At 44.0% G+C, this 20,542-nt stretch overlaps 1 protein-coding gene and 1 pseudogene across 3 annotated transcripts in view; both read left to right on the top strand.

Annotated features, from left to right (window-relative positions):
- PHKG1 (phosphorylase kinase catalytic subunit gamma 1) overlaps positions 1-20,542 on the top strand; it is a 72,014-nt gene that overhangs the window by 14,214 nt on the left and 37,258 nt on the right. The window contains exon 1 of one of the 3 annotated variants that reach the window (XM_085878930.1): positions 16,949-17,088. The exons of the other annotated variants lie outside the window; for them this stretch is intronic. The gene's annotated coding sequence lies outside the window, so the exon portion shown is untranslated. Of the gene's footprint in view, positions 1-16,948; positions 17,089-20,542 lie in introns of those variants that run through there. 3 annotated transcript variants of the gene reach the window in all.
- On the top strand, positions 3,156-3,296 carry LOC147028495 (signal recognition particle RNA; annotated as a pseudogene).

Here is a 20,542-nt window from a genome sequence, read left to right as displayed (position 1 = left end):
TATATACGCCAAGTTTCAGGAAGTTTCGATGAAAACTAGGCTGTGAATCAAAAAAGTCCACAAAAAACAACAACGTGAGTAAGACTTAGAGATCCTCCACGAGGATCTAAAAATTAATCAAGTGTGAGGTAATGAAACGTGAGGTAAACTAAAGCCTACATTTGAGACGTCTCCACACAGTTGCAGAAATAGACAAGGGCAAAGATGAAATAAAAGAAAATCCTCCCTTTATTCTGGCACTTAGCTGTGTGTCCAGTGATGATATTTTAGGAGTCTGGCGATCAAACCGTGCAGTCAGCACCCTGAAAACCGCACCCCAAATGGCGTCAAGTCACTCTGCACGGGAAACATACGCGAGGTAATTCACGTGGATGGCCTCCAACACCAGGAACCGCCGTACAGTCTCTTCTCACGATCGAACTTGCCACACCGTTCCCCTCTTAACACCAGGTCTGCTCACAATGGCCCACCTTCCTTGATGGTAGAACGGGATAACGCTGAGTCTCTCTCTCTCTCTCTCTGTCTCTGTCTCTGTCTCTGTCTCTGTCTCTGTCTCTGTCTCTGTCTCTGTCTCTGTCTCTGTCTCTGTCTCTGTCTCTGTCTCTGTCTCTGTCTCTGTCTCTGTCTCTGTCTCTCTCTCTCTCTCTCTCTGTCTCTCTCTCTCTCTCTCTCTGTCTCTCTCTCTCTCTCTGTCTCTCTCTCTCTCTCTCTCTCTCTCTCTCTATCTCTCTCTCTCTTTCTCTCTCTGTCTCTCTCTCTCTTTCTTTCTCTCTCTCTGTCTCTGTCTCTGTCTCTGTCTCTGTCTCTGTCTCTGTCTCTGTCTCTGTCTCTGTCTCTGTCTCTGTCTCTGTCTCTCTCTCTCTCTCTCTCTCCTCATAAAGCGTACAAACTTCACGATTCAGCCAAACAGATAATAGCCATTGTCCTGTTCCAGTAGGCAAGCAAATTCACACAGCACGAACAACGAGAATCGCACTGCCATATCGTCGTGCCAAGAGGAGAGCAAAATCAAGACCCTCTGTCTCAACTGCGTTCCTCACACCAACTATCTCCTCTCCAATCATGTCCTCCTGTTGTCTCTCTTGCATCACACCAGCCAATCATAAGCCTCGGGGGCATGACTTGCTGGTATGAAGTCGGGAAGGTGGGGTTTCTTGCCTGCTTGGAACGTTCGGCTCTGTTGTTGTTGTTGTTGTTGTTGTTGTTGTTGTTGTTAGAAGAACGTAATTATTTTATTGCTGGCTTGTAAATGCAAAAATGTCTGAAAAGGTCACGGAGGCAATTACATACTGGGAGAAGTTGGCCTTAAACCCTTCGTAAATTAACACAGCACCACCCCCCCCCCCCCTCCCAATGTAGTGACACGTAACAATCTTAAGCTGACAGTTTTCCCTACTTAATTTACATCGAAATGTCTCCTACTCGCCCATGGACCATGGTACACTATACAATCCTACCTTTACCATGAAGTTCCTCCATCTACCCCACAAACGTAACAATATATTTGTTTTCATTATAGGCATCATATAAAAATAATATTTATCATCAGTGCAAGGTACAATTGGCTCCATCCCTCCGATAAAATACTCACTCCCCATGGATTATTTGATGAAGCCCTAATGATATTGTTGCAGTCGTTGACTCATCCCAATTTCCCGGTCCGAATCCAATGAACATTATGGGCATCATATCAAAGCGGTCATACTGGCCAACTGATTTGATTGCTCAGAGCCAATTAGGCGGCGCGTTGATTGGTGCCATACATCCGTTTACACTAATAGTGACCCGAGCAAAATTGCCAGACACAGTCACGGTCTTATGGCCCAAACCTAATCTGTCCTTTAACGGACATGTATAACTATCTCGCAATCAGAGACACACTAATCGTGCAGAGACCAATGGACTCTATAAAGGTGTATTGAAAGATGGGGTGGGAATACAAAAAGAAGCACAGCAATGATTTAACATCCCCTACCCAATGCACGTTCCTAGCTAACGAAAAAACTGGCAGATCCTTTGAGATTTAAACCTTAAGGCCTCAGACACACCTCTAGATAGACAATAGAGAAAGTCAGACAAGACTGAAATATCATAGACTTCATCCTTGGATCAAGTGGTACAGATAGTGGACAAAAAAAAAATGGAAACACCTGGGTAGATGAGGGATACCAAGCATATTGAAAGCAATGGCTTCCACTCAGGTGTGGCTCATGTTAATTCAGCAAATAACATCCCAGCATGCTTAGGGTCATGTATAAAAAATGCTTTACAGGCCTGTTTGCTGATAATTAGGCTAGCATGGCTGCAAGAGGAGACCTCAGTGACTTTTGTTTGAAAGAGGGGTGATTGTTGGGGCACGTTTGGAAGGAGCTTCAATGACAAAGACCACACAACTTGCTGATGTTTCATGAGCAACCGTGTCGAAGGTGATGTTGGCATGTGTGGAAGAAATTCAGTTATTTTTCAGAGTCTGAAACCATATATTAACAGCACACATCAAATACAAATAACAACCAACATGCACATGGGAAAAAAAGGATAACAAGACAAGCAATAACAAACACAATCCTATTTCTGCTCAAAATGCACAGAGCAATTGCCTTTATACCATTCTGGACAGCAAAAGACATGGGAGAGCGAAACATCTTGCAAGGGTGAATGGAGTGGGGAGCCGGCATGTGTGAAAAATGGGAACTGCAGACATGGCCACTCTGGGAGGGAAAGGGGGGGGTGGAAAGACACGCTCAGATCATTATTTGCAGTATGGGAATATGAGGTCAGCCGTGAGAAGGAGAGGGTAACAACAAAGTTACGACAAAATATGAGGAGGCCGAGTGAATGGAGACACAAGCCTATTGCATTGATCATACCTTCCGTTCACCATCGAGTAATCAGATTCTCAAAACACGACATTCCGTTTTATGCTGTCATATAATTGTCTTTGGACAACAAGGTGTCTGTTGCAATCGCTTTCCAGGAATTATTTAATCCCCACCAGACAATAGGCGCCAGCAGCAAAGCGTCCTTCTCTTGAGCAGCAGAGCAGTTTCATTGAAACAATGGAAATATTAATTTGGATATATATATATATATATATATATATATATATATATATATATATATATATATATATATATATATATATATATATATATACCGGGCGTAGTGGCGTGCGCCTGTAATCCGGCTACTCGGAGGCTTGGGTTGGAGGATCGCTTGAAGACGGGAGCTCTGCACTGGGCCGCGCTATGAGAGGGTGTAGGGCAGCCCGGAATCATGGCGAAACCCAATCCTTATCCCTGTGTCGTAAGAGGCGACCAGGGTTGCGTCAGGAAGGGCATCCGGCGTAAAACCTATGCCAAATCAGTATGCAGATAATAACGGATGATCCGCTGTGGCGACCCCTAACGGGAGCTGCCGAAAGACGAACAACATATATATATATATATATATATATATATATATATATATATATATATATATATTGTTACACAAATGGGGCTTATTGGACTACAAAATATAGGATTAGCTCAGATCCCCCATTAAATGCATGTTTAGCTAGGTTGTGTGGTAAAATGGACGTTACATGTTTGTCGGGAGGTGTAGGATGCATGTTTTATTGTTCGTACAGTGGTGGTGTGCCAAGGGCTCCCTCTTCTTCCTCCCCTCTATGGACGATAGCCCCGCCCGGTCGGCTGAGAGGGTGTGGCCAAAAAAGGAGGGAGTGAAGCTAAGGGGAGGAGTTTGTCGGCTTCGCCGAGAGAGGCGTGCTCATGTGTCGAAGGAGCGAACGGAAGAGAAACGAGAGAGAAAATGAGTTCTCAGTTTGAGAAACAGTCGGGTTCTCGAGGCGTACTTGGAGTCGTTTTGAAGCGAGCGAGCGAATGAAGGAGATGCAGTGTTGGATCTGCCGGGAGAGACGCTGAACCTGCCTGCACGTCGAGGATTCTGCCGTGAGAGAGATGGCAGCCGGCTTTGAGAGGCGAGTGTGGAAAAGGAAAGAAAAGGTGATTCGACAGAGAGAGAAACTGAGAGGACGGAGTTGGGAAGTGGGGCTTCGAGGCGGGAAGGCAGGAGAGGAGAAGACGGAGCCTCTGACGGTCCCTGCTCACACCAACGGCTCGACACGTTTGCCGATCCGCTTGCCAGAGCCCGGCACCTCTATTTGGGCCTTGTCTGGTGAACAGGCCAGGCTTGGATTTGTATGCTGGACCTTGAGAGAAATCAGCTGAGGCCCATCGTCAACCTTACGCGGTGTCAGAGCGTGCGGAGACCGCATGCGGTGCGGAAAGGAAAGAGTGCGGCGCTGCCATCTTGCCCCGCGGCGCGTTCGAGCTTGGGCTCGAATCCGTGGACATCCGCCTGTTGCGGGCGACATTCGTGCTTTTGACACTGTCTCTCGTCCATGAAACATCACCAAGTACTCTGTCTTGTCTTGCATGCAAGCTGTCTGTCTTTGTCTGCACGTGTTGTATAAGGCATATTTCGGTAGGGACCCCCTCGAAACCTGTAGTTGTGGTTCCCTAGTTAAGATCGGGTTGAGGATTGTTAATAAAAACATTGTCGTGAATCTTGCTTGTGTTGTGTTCCCCGATGTTCCCCGATAAATCTGGTTGGTTCGTATGAAGTTGCCGCTATGGATTCATTCGTGTCGCGTCGAGGAACGATCCGTTCAATTGGCATATAAAACCAAAATGGTTACAGACTGGCAGAAAACGCTCGGCATCTGACATAACCAGTCTGTAACCGGGGTTCTATTTCCCCAACTGGTAAGGTACAAAGATTACGTTGGTATCGCGATTGAAGACGCGTGACCCGTGGCCTGTGCCGAGCCGGCCGGCGTTGTAAACCCCGGAGACGGCCGGAGTGGGTTGAGAATCCCTCCGTCGCTGAATCCGTAACTATATGTATATATATATATATATATATATATATATATATATATATATATATGTGTATATGTATATATGTATATGTATATGTATATATGTATATGTATATGTATATGTATATGTATATATGTATATGTATATGTATATGTATATGTATATGTATATATGTGTATATGTATATGTATATATATATGTGTATATGTATATATATATATATATGTATATGTATATGTATATGTATATATATATGTATATATATATATATATGTATATGTGTATATGTATATATATATATATGTATATGTATATGTATATATATATGTATATATATATATATATACATATACATATATATATATACATATATATATACATATATATATACATATACATATATATATATATATATATATATATATATGAAGCCTGGTGTTGGCTTAGTGGTTAGGGTGGTGGCTTGGGATCCCAGGGTCCTGAGTTCAAGCCCCGTTGGCTGCTGAATTAACACCAGGGGGTTGACTCAGCCTGTCATCCTTCCGAGGTCGGCGAAATGAGTACCAGTGTACTGGTCCCGGTGTATGCCCTGGTTAGAATAGGTGTACCATATCCCTGTATGTCGTAAGAGGCGACCAGGGTTGGCGTCAGGAAGGGCATCCGGCCATAAAACATTGCCTCAAGAAAAAGCCAACCCCTGCACAGTAGGGAAAATGGCTGTAAAAACGGTCATTTTAAAATTTTTTTATATATATATATATATATATATATATATATGTATGTATATATATATATATATATATATATATATATATATATATATATATATATATATATATATATATATTCCAATGAGATAAAGCACATAAGATTTAGTAAGATATCATTTTATCTTGCTTGTATATCATCTACATCACGATGGAGATCAAAAAACTGTAAAAAGAGGTTTTACTGACAGTCAATTTAATTCCAGTACAAAAGTAATACCTTATTTTATACTGTTAAAAACAGTAGTAGCAAAATTGAGAATACATGAATATAATTAATTTTATTTCTTCCACACATGGAACTCCAAGAGAAAGACATCATCATCAAAGGGCAACAGTGGGCAGAAGCGCATACTCCAGGATCATCATGTCTGTGCTTTAATTTGAAGTGCAAGGCAAAGCAGAGGAGCAACTGCAGATCAATTGACTTAATTTCAACCTGGGGCGTGAGCAGCCAGTTTCATCAAAAACGGTCTGCTGAGAATGCCACAGAGCGGGATACCAAAGTCTGGTAGCAGTGCACAAATTGCTCATCACACCTGGCAATGCACGTTTTCATGTCCATTGGTACAAAGAGCACATGCAATGGATTACTGAGCAGTGGAGAAATGTGATATGGTCAGATGAATCATCCTTCACCATGTTCTCGGCAAACGGATGAGTGCACGTGTGGTGCCAACCTCAAGAACTCCACAACCTTGAGTGTTTTGTTCCAACAGTGAAGGGTTCTGGTGGTTCCTTAATAGTGTGGGGTGCATTTTCCTGGCATGGTTTGGGTGCAGTCAGTCCCTAAGAAGGCAAGGTCAATGCCAATCGGTACTTAATGGTACCGAGTGGTCATCTTCACCCCATGTTGCAGCATTTCTTTCCTGCCGGGAGGGGTGTCTCCGAGGATGACAATGCCCCCATCCACAGAGCACATATGGTCACCCAATGGTTTGATGAGCATGACACTCATGTAATCTATATGTTCTGGCCTTCTCAGTCACCAGATCTGAAACCAATCAAGCATTTGTGGGATATTCTGGAACGATGCCTGAGACAGTTTCCCACCTCCATCAAACATGTGTGAGTTGATTGACTTTTTCGTAGAAGAATGGTGCTGCATCCCTCCTGCAAAATTCCAGGCGCTGGTGTACTCTATGCCACTGTACATACAGGCTGTACTGTATGCATTTGGTAGCCCAATGCCCGATTAAGTGACTTTACATTGGTGTTTCCATTTTTTATTTTGTCCATAACCTGTAAGAACTGGACATGGCTCAATCGTTCTGCAAGGAATGGTTCAAACATCCATGAAGCGAGAGCTCGGGCCGCTCGTGGCAAGTTGTAGAGATCTTGGTGAGGTGGGGGGGGTGTAAGCACTAAGGGGCATGTCTGTTGTGCCATCTGTGCACGAATGAAACCCGCACAGCCTTTCACTCCGTAGTCCACGGTCTCACTCACCCCTGCCCCGGTTGCACACACCCTTATCTTTTCTGGCTGCAATCCATAACTTATCTCTGTTGGCCGCCCTGCTCTGATTGGCAGTCCAGCAGTCGATCAAGGTGCTCCCCACCCTTGAAGTTCATGTAAGTTCTATCAACCCGGAGGGGATGCGCCCTTGGCACCGATCCCGTGACTTTGCGCCAAAATATGTGCTCATGGCCAGTCGTTTCCTTTCAATGAACATAAAAGACAGATTACAGTGGGATAAAACATAAAGTTGGAATTAATGGATGGTAGTTTTAGATGCACACACATATGGGGCAGGGGGGCCGAGGGGTGGGGGGGGGTGGGAGAGACCACAGCTTTATATACATAAAACGACGCAAATCTTGTACCACAATTGAATTGCCTTACGCTTATGCTAATCCATGCAATACTGGAAATGACTCACTATATTATGCAAAGTTACCCCCTAGAAGGCATTCCCACAACAATATCATCCATTTTCTCCCTACGCTGTATGCAAGGATAATGGTGAGAAATAGAATGACGTTGCGATGCATGATGAAAATAGTGCCTCGGCATTTCAAGTCTTAAGTGAAAATCACGGCTGTGTCCAACTCCCTCCAAAGATCGCTCATGAGCGAAGTGAATCTCGTCAACCCGACTGCTAAGCAGTTGGGCTTCTTGTAGTTCGGCTGTGTCATGAATGACAGTTTTCTTTTTGACAGGAATTCACACTTGATTAAGCATTGGACATGTACAGCTTTTGAGAGAAGTTTCTTAAATATCATTGGGTGGTAGGCCTGGTGTTGGTGTAACAGCTAAGGTGGTTGGTTGAAGATATTAGAGTCTTGAGTTAAAGCCCCCTTTGCCATTGAATTAACACCAGGTTGGTTGACTCAGCCTGTCATCCTTCCGAGGTTGGCAAAATAAGTACCAGCTTACTGGTAAGAGAGGCATTGCATCAGCAACACAGCCGTGCCCCCAGAAAATGATGCAGCCAAGCAGGCACAGGCTGCATATGGATAAATAAATTAGGTGGTAACAATTTACACAATAGACTGTAAAAATAACCGGTTACTGGCTTTTAACAAGAACCGTGATAAGGTAGAGGAGATTGCAGGTTGGGGTGGGGAGATAACTTGAGATGGCAGTGCACCACATTCTTTTTGAATCCTTTGAAGGAAGAGTGTGATCCAACAGCCTCAGGAATGCAGTTCCATAAATGGAAGAAAATATGAGCAAAAGAGATGAGGTGTGCGGAAACCTGGATTTGAGAGTTTAACCAGGTGGGAGTTTACTGGAAGTTTGCCTCTGTTCTGGATGAGCTTGAGAGGGTCAGTGGGCAGGAGAAGCTCGACTGATTGTGAGGCAAAGGTCATCAATCTGTCTGATGTGAGAGCAGGTCTCGTCAATAGAAGATGCCAAAAATATTCGACCTTTTGATTCCACAGGAAGCAGGAGAGAGATGCGATGCTGGGGCACAAACCCATGTCAAGAGAACAGCACTCCATCGAGTTATTAAACATTCCATGAACCATCTCTCAGAGTAGGCCAAAATGTACAAGTACCTTGCAATGGCCGCATTTGTAGAATAGATGCACACCTTTTTATTGTGAACTGCTTGAAACCTCATGATGTGGTGCAATTGAACAATATTTGGAGACTTTTAAAGTTTAAGTTGCATATTCCCTTTTAATGAAGATATCCTTATGAAGTATAACAAGCAAAAAAAAACCGTAAAATCTCATTTTGCCCGTTGTTTTAGTAATTTTGCTGTGCGGAGTTAAAGGGAAAGCCCATATTTTTGTACAACTAAAATGGCGCCAGTCTACCAGTCGGCCATCTTTGATCAGGTTGCAGAATAAAGTGAGGTGCACGTGTTTGTCATCATGAACTGTGCTTATTTCAAGTTTGAACAAAATCAGACCATGCATGTCTGAGAAATGGTTGGGGACACATATAAGTAACAAAATGGCCACCAGTCGGCCATCTTGGATCTGATGTCGAAAAAAAATGACGTGCATGTGCAAGACATCATTCCTTATCTGTATGCCAAGTTTGAACAACATCGGTGAATGCATGTCCGAGAATATGTTGAGGATGTGTTCAACATGGGATAAAAAAAAATAATTGTATAACAAGTCGAGGCTCGTGTAAGAGCTAATACACAGAAACATATAACAAGGCAGGAGACGAGGGGCCAGATAGGGGAGCATAAATAGTGGGGAACAAAGACAATTTGATATCTGTGGAAGGGAGAGGGATGGCGTGTGGTACACGCGGTAAACAACATGGTACTACAGGGACTTTTGGGAAGGACAATGGGGAATTTGAAGATTTGAAGGAGGTTAGGTGGATTTGGGTGTATTAACGGGTAGTAAAGATCAAGATTTTGGTTGAGGGAAGATGCGAGATGATGGTGAATAGCTGTTTTGAAGACCTGGAGGGAGGAGTGGGATTGAAGAGTGTGTGGGAGTTTTTTTCCAGAGGCAGGAAAAAGAGGAATCAAAGGGTGAAGGTGAGCAGTGATTCTTGATTTTTGGCAGATTCACCAGAAGAGGATTTTTTGGAAGACTTTGAGTACCATGAGGAATGTAGAGGGGGGGGGGGTGGGCAGATGACAGACAGAGCAGGGGTGGCAAGGCCGGAGAGGAGACTGAAGAAGAAAGAAAGACCACCGACCTGCCTCTGGTGAGAGTGAGAGACCCAAAGACTCAGCTTCATCGCGGGAGATACCACTGATCCTAAAAGCCTTCGTTTTCATAGCATAAAGTTGAGCTCGGTGTGAGGCAAGAGCACCACCCAGAGGGGGAAGCAGTACTCCATCAGATTGTGGATGAAAGCTTTGTAAGTGGTTAGAAGCTCAGGTGTGTCAAGGAAGGATTTTGCACGACATAGGATGCCCAGTCGTCGACTGGCTTTGGAGGCCAGCTTGGAGATGTGGCTTTCCCAGGAAAGATGTGGCAGATAGTGAGACTGAAAGGCTTGAATGAAAGGACTTCTTCAAGGGAATTGTTGAGAAAGTAGATGGGGGAGGGGGAGTTCCAGACCATCCTTTCGGAGAGACATGGTGAGGGTGTGAGATTTGTCAGGATTGAAAGGCATATTCGAAGTGTTTGACCAGCTTGTGATTTTATCTAGGTCTGCAGAGAGTGAAGAGGCTGCTGCTTGCAGATCTGAGGGATGAGAGATGGTACTGCAGAGGGTGGGGTCATCAGAAAAGAGATAAAAAGGATTTTCCAGGGAATCTGAGAGTCTGAGAGATCATTGGTGAAAACCAGAAAAAGCACAGGGCCCATAACACTGCCTTGAGGAACTCCAGCTTGAATGGGAAGAGGGGATGAGAGAACTCCATTAAGGGCTACACGTTGACTGCGACGGGAGAGGAAGTCTGTGAGCCATGAGTGGAGATTGCCTTTAATACCGTAGGAAGAGAGTTTGGTGAGTAGGGTGGGGTGCCAGATCGTATTGAAAGCTCGCCATATGGCTCTGATCTCATGTTTGGCATTTAGGAACTCCATCCATTGTTGGGAAAACAGGTGCAGCATATCTAGAGTAGAGTAGAGTAGAGTAGAGTAGAGTGGCCTGGTCTGAATCCAAATTGATGGTTGGAAATCAAGCCATTGGAGAAGAGGAAGAATTTGATGTCGGAAGTGATTATGGATTCCACGACCTTGCTGATGATTGGGAGCAGGCTGATTGGTCTGAAGTTGCAGGGATCAGTTTTTGTACCTGTTTTTTATGCAGAGTGGTCATGCTTGCTGATTTCCAAGCAGATGGTAGATTACCTTGAGCAAATGAGAGGGTGAATATAACGGAGATAAGGTGAGCAAGAGCAGCAGAGTAAGTTTTCAGAACAAGGGTGCTGATGCCGTCTGGACCGGTTGTAGAATCTGAGTCGAGGTTTGACAGCAAGCTCTCCACCTTATCGGGAGAAAAGGACACAGAGGAACAGCTGGGTGAGATTGGGTAAGGTGGGTGCAGAAAGCAATGGATTTGGGACACAATAGTTAGAATGCAACTAAAATGGCCGATAGCCATCTTTGATCTGATATCAAAATAAATATGATGTGCATATGTAAACAATCATTCGTTATCTGTGTGCCAAGTTTGAATAAGATCGGTAAATGCATGTCTGAGAAATGGTTGAGGACGTGTTTGACACTGGGGTTTTTTTCCCCTCCAACTAAAATGGCTGCCAGGCAGCAATATTTGATAGCATCACCAAACAGAATGATGTGCATATGTATACCATCGTGTGTTGTCTGTGCCAAGTACAAATAAAACCAGTCCATACATGTCCGAGATATCGTTGTGGATGCAAGCATGTTCGGACATGAAAATCCATGGCAAATCCATAAGCCCCTGTTTCGGACCAAGTCCAACAGGGGCTTATAATTTTGTCTATTTTTGAATGGTGCTGCACGGGAGGATTGGTGTGGTTAGATTTAGCCTGGATTTACACCGTGCATGCGAAGCGAAAAGCAGGGTTAAGCAATTGATTCATGTCTGTCCGTCTCTCCGTCTATCTGTCCGAACGTCGTTTTATGATCGACGAACAACTTGATTTCAAGTGAATGTTATATTTTGAACGTGAATTGGAAAACAAACTTTCCATTTAACAGTACTTTGTCTCTGAATTCATCCCAATCACGCATGCACAGAGAGGAGTGATACTTTTATTTTTTACTGCCTGCATGTCTGGCGGTCAAACAGAATTGAATGGATGTCATAATGGATACATATGACAGGCAAGAATAACTAATGTAACATGTTAGAGTGGTGGTATAGCCGCTGGGTAAAATGGTGGTAAAACCCTGAATTCGTTTTATTTATGCGTCTTTAAACATCTTCAAACTTTTATTTGCATTGAATTATAAACTGAAAGACTGTATAAAACAAATCTCCTTCATAATACTTCCAAGAACCATGCAATATATTGATATACAGTGAACCCTCAAATATCGTGGGGGTTAGGTTCCTGGAAAATGCCGTGATAGTTAAAACCACGATCATGGAAACCAAGGGCCAATGGGAAAAGAGGGGTTCGGTTCCTGGGCTTCGAGAAAATATTATGGAAGGTGGATGGCAGGCAGAATTAAACGCATTACAATTGAAATAAACATGTAATATATATATATATATATATATATATATATATATATATATATATATATATATATATATTGTTGTGGTTACCAAATTCGCAAACCACCATTCAGGTCCCTTAGGTGAGGTATCTCGGTAAGTACATGTGTAGTTAGGCCCAAACCCGTTGTCTAGTGGGAATACATGTCATTTATACGTGCTGCGACTCTTCAGGATAGCCGTTTTTCTTTTACTATCTTTATTTTGGACCAACCGCCATGATTACCACCACAACCACAACATCAACCAACAACCACAACCACCGCTTCACCACAACCGCCACGACCTTCCCGTCACACCTCGCAACCGTAGCATCGCCACCGTTCTTGCCCCGCTGTGGGTACCGGTGTTGGACTCGTGAAGAGCGCGCGTCGAACAGCGTGTACAAAATCACGGATTTTGTGCTTCAAAAACGGATCAAAAACGACACACGCCCACTTTTTGCCGTCCAATCGGTGAGCGAGGGGCGATTTGGCCCCGCCTCCAGAACGATCGATGTATGCAAATTTGTGGATCAAAAAGCCTTCACGCCCACTTTTTCTCGGGCCAATGGGGAGCGAGGTGAAAGGTCGAAGGGAGGGGGTCAAAGGCGAAGCTACGGGGGGATAAAAGGACGGTGTTCGTCAGTCAGAGAAAGAGAAGGGTGTGGAAGTCTGGAGCCCGAAGCCTGCAGTAGCTGGAGAAGCTGAAGAGAGTCGAACGAGGAGAGCCCAAAGAAGAGTCCAGGGTGGAGAGTCCAGAGGCGGAGAGGCGGCAGCGGCGAAGGCAGATGAGGGGGTGCTCGCGTCGGTGCCAGGAGCTGCACGCCCGAGGGAGGCCGGCAGCGCGTCCTGGCCGAGGTGGAGACGCACACCAGGGGTAATAAAGATCCTCTATACCCCGAGCATCAGCAACCCCCTCCTGTTTCCCCCCGCGCTGAGATAGTGCGACCAAGGGGGCCCCCTTTCCCACCCCCTGCCAGACACTGTCCGCGAGGCCCGCGGAGTGAGGCGCCATCGCCGCTCCGCGTCTCATCACCAGACGGGTAGGCGCGACCCGGTCTCGGCCTCAGGCCCGCCTCATCCTTGAGGGTATTTCTTTTCCTTGGTTTTGGGTATGTGTTGTCGGCGCCGTCTGTGAAGTAGAATTGTATAAGTGTTGCCGTGTGCTCGGTAGTCGGTATTAGCTCTGCACTGTGTTTTCACTTTTATATTTGCTTTTTGTGTAAATGGAATTGTGTTTTCTTTTTTTTGTGTGCTTTTGGTGGAATTGAATTTGTGTGCTTCCCGCGTGCCGCGAATAAATGTGCTTTATTGTTGAACTGTTCTCCCGCTTCGCTTCGTCTTTTCCTCCATTGAATCCCCATCTTGCTTCACGTAAAGGGTTGGTAGTGGGCTGAATACGCCCGATAATTAATCGAACCGTCGAGGTCGACGATAACACCGCTCGGTTATTCTGATAGTACGGAACGGGTCGCTTAAGTGGCCCGTGTCCAAAGTCGACCTGCGGCGAGGTGCGATCGCCCGGTCTACCCTCCGCGTGGGTACTTAGGTAGGTCGGGTCGGCGAGCAACCCTATCCCACGCGGGGGCTGATTGGCTCGATCGCGGTGAGACCGAAAGGTCCACCCGTGACTGGTTCCCGGCGTTAGTCCGAGAGGGTCACGACTGGATTGTCCGTCCGGTGGGCGACGTGCCGCGATTCGAGTTACGTGGCCGTCAGCACGCCGGCGGGCGCGAATACCGCAACAATATATATATATATATATATATATATATATATATATATATATATATATATATATTTATACATAACAGCAAGGTTGGTGAGGGTAAGAACATTACGTACTCGAACTGTACTCTGCATAAATAGAAAACACAGCACTTAGCTCGGGATGATACTGTTAGAGGGGGTTGTCGGGGAAGGGTGAGCAGGGAAAGAGGAGCTGGATTCAGCGATTGGAAGAACAGCATGAGCTTTATGATGAAGTCGCCTGCAGCATTGCCACGTAGGAGAAGGGAAATATGACTCTTAACCACCTTACCTTGAACTGAAGAGGAGATCTTCCCTGCTTGGAGAGGAAGGTACAAGATGGCATTCTCTTCCAAAATAACCCCGTCTCGTCTGTGTTTAAAACCTCCTCTGGCATAAATCCCTTTGCGTCGATATGTTTCATGATTTGCGGTTTGAGTACGGGTGTCGGAAAATAAGGGTTTTGGAATGGCGGTTCGAGTACGGGTTTTGGAAGATATGGGCTTGGGAATGAGGTTCGAGTACAGGTGTCGGAAAATAATGGTTTTGGAGTGGCTGTTAGAGTATGGGTGTTGGAAAATAAGGGTTTGAGAATGAGGTTCAAATACGGAGTTGGAAAATGAAGACTTGAGGATGTGGCTTGAAGGAAAATGAAGGTTTAGGAAGGAGGAAGGCAACAATGGGGAAGGGTCTACCGACAATCATTGATCCCTTAACGGTGGGCCATACAGATGCTGCATTTTCCCCTCGAGCCAACCGATCTACTGACTCGATCTTTTCACCCAACGTCATCACCTTTCTCTGCCTTTTGGCTCATCTAACTTCATCTATTGCTTTACGTTTTGGCGCCATTAAAAACAGTGCATGAGAAACAACACGAGGCTTGTAATGAGAGATAATCGTACACCCACAGGATGCAAACAATGACCCCTCTCAACTCCAAAACGGCGATTGGTCGAAATGAAATACCGCGATAACGTGATAACGAAATCGGAGCACAATAGGCTGCCCAAGATTGGTCGAAACCCACGATATTTGAGGGTTTGCTGCATAGCATTAGAAGGCGTGGCATGTTTTTTGAGGTGAAGAAGAGGTGACCATAATGGGTATGTACTGATCATCTCAATCAACTCGTCTTTATTGTAACCATCAACATCGCAATCGCATTATTCATTATTGGATCAAGTTTATCATCATTATTAAAGGGAAGTTGCATGGTCTTAACTCAAGAAAAGAAACTTTATTTTATGTTCTTAATCCAGGAAAATGAGCCTGGTGTTGGCTTAATGGTGAAGGTGACTGGTTTAACATCTTAGGTTCTTGAGTTTGAGCCCCTATCTTTCCACTGAAATAACACCAGGTGGGTTGACTCAGCCGGTCATCCTTCCGAGGTCAGCAAAATGAGTACCAGCTTACTGGAAACAGGGGGCACTGCATCAGCAGCAGCAATTATACAGTGATGCAACAGGCTGAAATAATAAAAATAGGGCCATCTGTCCTGAAGCCCACCTGGATTAGGAGCAACAGTCGCTCAAAACCCCCGCAGACTCCCTTCGATCCTGATTTTTCAAATGCCATGGACAAACTTTGGTGCGTCATGAGTAATAAAGGTTGTGGTCAAGCTTCATTGAAATGGTGTGTGTAGTTTTGGAGAAGAGAGCAAGTACCTATTTGGGGAGGGAGGCTCAAACCCCCATGCCCTGTGGACCCCTTTAATGAGTGCAGATTTTGATGTGTTCTATACACTTTGGTACATCACTCCTGATGAAGGTTGTGGTCAAGTTTCATCAAAATTGTGTTTAGGTTCGGGGAAAAGAACAAACAACTATTTTGGCGGGGGGGGGGTCAACACACCCCCCTCCCCCCCCGTAGATACCTTTAATGAGCGTAGATTTTGATGAGGTCAATACGCTGGTACATCAAGGGTGATGAAGGTTGTGGTCAAGTTTCATTGAAATTGTATGGTTTTGGAGAAGAGAGCAAATACCTATTTTTGGGGGTTCAACCCCCCCCTCTTCCCTCCCCCCTCCCCATCGTAGATCCCCCTGATTGAGTGCAGATTTTGAGATGGTCGATACACTTAGGTACATTACGGGTGGTGAAGGTTGTGGTCAAGTTTCCTCAAAATCGTATGTTTGGTTCAAGCGATAATGATTGAAGTGTTTACTGACTGACTGACTCACTCACTCACTCACTCACTCACTCACTCACTCACTCACCTACGGACACTGATCGATCGCATAAGCTCACCTGACGAAAGTCCAGGTGAGCTAATAATAACTCAAGAAAATAAACTTTATTTCATGTTGTTATTAACTGTTTTATTCATGAAAATAAATGTCACAAAGACAATGTACAAACATGTTAATTAAGGGTACAGTTTGGACAAATTTTGAAGTTGAGGTCCCAAAGCCTATTTTCCCCATTGCTCCCGAAGTTTGCGGATTCGCAGTTCACAGGGATTTTCAAGAATGTAACCCCAGAAAACGGCAAGGCCCTCCTGTATCGACATGAACACTGCGAGGTGTCATATTTTATGAACTCTGGTTGTTTATGATTCGATGGCGATAAAACTTGAAAAGTCTCCTTTTAAATATCCATGCTTTCGGTGCATCACTTCAATGTTCATTGCTTCACTAACTGTATCACACTTTGGCAGATTTTTTCAGACATGCTGTGATGAATTCTAGGAATAGAGTACACGTCCACGTGTTGTGTTAACCCTCCTTGTTTGTGACGCTACAGTTTTTGACAGATCCAGATTAATGGGGTACGTAAGGAAGAATCAAACTCGATGTCGTTGAAAGTCCAACTGTCAAAGAAATTGGGCACAAACGTCCAAAAAAGGAAACAACAACAAAAAACCAGGCAATTATAATTGAGGGATGGGTTTTAACACCATCGCTTAATCATCATGAATCGCCTTTACCGTCTTGACATACAAGGGGTGCTTGGGGGCTCGGGGTTTGCTATTAATAGGACAGCTTGGCAGATTCAGTGCTTGCTCAGAACATGCTGGTTCTTTGCAGGAGTTTTTAAATTAATTATTATTTTGTGTAGCGTTGACTCTGAAGGTGTCACGCAGACAAGTTCAGCTGTGCAGGACGGGCATTTTTTTATCAGGTATTCTATTTGTTTGCTGAATCGCTGTGAGGTATGATGGAAGTGTTTGGAGAGCTTTTAATTCATTGTTTACAGTTGTGTGTTTTTTTTTAATTGATTGCTCTGAATTTTATGACGCCTTGCTTATTTGAAATTTATTCTTGTGTTGTACTGTTTATAAATGATGAACGTTTCCGAGTTCTTTTTCCTCATTTTATCAATGTTGTGTTGTTATCTTGGTATGCTCTGGAAGTTGTGTAATACTTGTTCCATGGTTTGCATAACCCTGATGTTGGTTTAACGGTTAAGGTAGCTGGTTTGGGACCTTAGGGTCTTGAGGTCAAGCCTCTGACGACCGTTGAATTGACACCAGGTGGAGATGACTTGGCCTGTCATCTTTCCGAGGTCGGTGAAATGAGTACCAGTGTATTGGGGTGATAACCATTCGGGGTAACCTGCATCAGAGCGGTAACCCACCCAGGACTGTACTCCTTGCCGATGAAACTGCCTCGACACCTTATGTGCCTTTCCGGCACGATAGGAATGTTATTTTTATTATGGTTCGCATAGTGTTTGTCAAATCTCTGTTTTAGGCTTTAATTGTGCCAATTTGTACATTTAGCATGTGTTCCTCAAGTCTGCTTATAGCTTGCAAACTTCTGTAGTACTTAATTAATTATTTTAAAAATTTTCACCCCAAATGCTTTAAGAGGTGTTTGATCCTGTGATCACATTGTCATAAGGGTTGTAAGTAATGTTTCTGGTATTCTCCCAAGATTAGGAAATGGAATATCATACATGAGCAGAGTGATCGATATATGTCAATCTCTGGCTGGAGGAAAGATTTGCCTTTAAGAAGCAGTGGGAATTATTTTGGCGGCAAAAGGAATGTTTCCAGAATGATGGCCATATGTTAAGTAGACAGGGGACAGCAAGGTTTGCGATGGGAATTGAAGAGGGAATTCAGCCTTTTTCATGTTGGAGTAGGGTGGAGAGGCTCTAAACAGTCGAAAGGAAGGAACTGATGATGTGAATATGATCAGTAAGGCCAGGCAGGAAAATAGAATTTCAGGAATGGAAAAGTTAAATATATTCTTTACCAATGCAGGAGTTTAAATGAGATGGAAGGGCTTGAAGCCAAAGTAAATAGCGAGGAATATGATATCGTAGCAGTGAGGAGACGTGGTTTAAGGAGGAGAGTAACTGGAGGACAGGATTAAAACGCTACAAGGTGTATTGGTATGATAGAATGGAGAAATTAGGAGGAGTAGCAATAAGGGTGAAGGACAGCATTGCATCAAGAGAAAGGGGTGACATTAAGAAAGGAATAAATGTTGAGGATTCTGTGTGGGTAGAGATTCGAGATTGTAAAGACAGTAAGATACTGGTGGGATGCTTTTGTAGGGCTCCAGGTTTGAGGGAAGAGGAGGAAGGAGGAGCACATGAAGAATTCAAAAGGGCATGAGGTTAGGGATGGATATTGACTATGGGGGATTTTAACTTGCCAGGGATATATTGGGTGGAGGAACAGGGAAAGAACAGAGCAGATGAGGAATTCCTCGATTCCTAACATTCTGTGTGCAAGGATTCTGTTAAGAGTTGGAGTTCAGGATAGGAGAGTAAGGCAATTAGATTTCAGGAAAGCAAAACATTGAGGGTAAGATAAAAGATGTGGGTGATGTAGATTGGGACAAGCTAACAAGAGGGCAATTGGCATCAGAGAAATGGGAAACCTTCATGGAGCAAATGTGTAGAGTGCAGGCAGTGTCAAGTAAACAGATGCTAGTTAATAAAATTACTTTTGATGTATGTACAGTGTCTTCAGAATATTCATACCCCTTGACTTTTTCACATTTTGTTGTCACAGGCTGAATTTAAAATTGATTAAATTGAGATTTTTTTTTTGTCGCCGATCAACACAAATATACCCCATTGAACCATGAAAGGGAAAAAGTGAAAACATGTTTTCAGAAATTTTACAAATTCATTAAAAATGAAAAGCTGAAATGTCTTACATCAATAAATATTCAACCCCTTTGCTATGACACTCCAAATGGAGCTCAGGTGCATCCAATGTCCTTTGATCATCCTTCCAACTTGATTGGAGTTCACCTGTGGCCAATTCAATTGCTTGAACATGATTTTGAAAGAAACACACCTTTATATACAGGGTGGTGCAGAGCTGACTGACACATTTGGATATGCGATAATTGATACACATGAGGTTCATGTTCAAAGCTTGCAATTTTATTATTTTTGGTAGAATGGCTTCAGAACAAGAACATGAAAGTCATTGAGTAGCCCTGCCAAAGCCTAGACTTCAATCCCATTGATAATTATTAATCTGTGGAAAGACTTGAAGAGTGCTGTTCACCGACGCTCCCCATCCAACTTGACAGAGCTTGAGCAAATCCCCAAATCCAGATGTGCAAAGCTGATACAGACATACCCAAGAAGACTCGAAGCTGTAATCGCTTTCAAAGGCGCTTGCACAAAGTATTGACTCATTGGGTTGAATACTTATGTGTATTAGCTATTTCTGTATTTCATTTTCAAGAAATTTGTAAAAAATTCTAAAAATATGTTTTCACTTTGTCATTATGTGGTATTTTGTGTCGATAGAAAGATGACAAAAAATTTAATTTAATCGATTTTAAATTCAGGCTGTAACACAAGAAAATGTGAGAAAGTCAAGGGGTGTGAATACTTTCTGAAGGCACTCTATACTCTTTACAGAACGTAGTTTCTTGGCAAGGGTTATACCCAGTGGTTATTTCCCTTGCTTGCGTTGTTTGGCCATGCTCTATCATTTGTCAATGCCGAGCATCAAGCAAGGAAGCAAGCAACACGTACAATTTAAAAAAATCTTTGGTGTGACTCAGACAGGGTTTGGACCACCTACCTCCCACACAGAGCGGACCCTCAAACTATTATGCCACCAAGGAGTATGAGAAGGACATGGCTAAGAATATTAAACATAATAGCAAGGCTTTCTTTAAGTATATATGGGGTAAAGAAGAGGGTCAGAACCAGTGTGGGCCATTGAGGAATAGCACCGGGAGAGTGGTTAGTGATGAAAATAAGATGGCAGGCTTATTAAACAGTTATTTTTCTTCAACTTTCACACAAGAACAGTCAGGAGAATTGCCAATAGCTGGGAGTATCTATCAAGGTGGTGAGGAAGGGCTTTTACGGAAGATCCATGTTGGAGTGGAGGAAGTGAAGGAACAGCTCGGTAATCTAAGAGTAGATAAGGCCTCCAAAGCCAGTCACCGACTGGGAATCCTCCGTCGTGCAAAGTCCTTCCTCGGCCCACCTGAGCTCCTGACCACATACAAAGCTTTCGTCCGCAGCCTAATGAAGTACTGCTCTCCCCTCTGGGCTGGTGCTCCTGCCTCCCACCTTTCTTGGCTTCACGCTGTCAAAACCAAGGCATTTCGGATCATTGACATCTCCCGCGATGAGGGCCTCTCAC

Source organism: Eptatretus burgeri, chromosome 4, assembly GCF_056783735.1.
Source record: "Eptatretus burgeri isolate ZD-2024b chromosome 4, Ebu_testis_v1, whole genome shotgun sequence".
Classification (NCBI taxonomy): Eukaryota; Metazoa; Chordata; class Myxini; order Myxiniformes; family Myxinidae; genus Eptatretus; species Eptatretus burgeri.
This window is presented reverse-complemented; position numbering and strand designations above follow the sequence as displayed.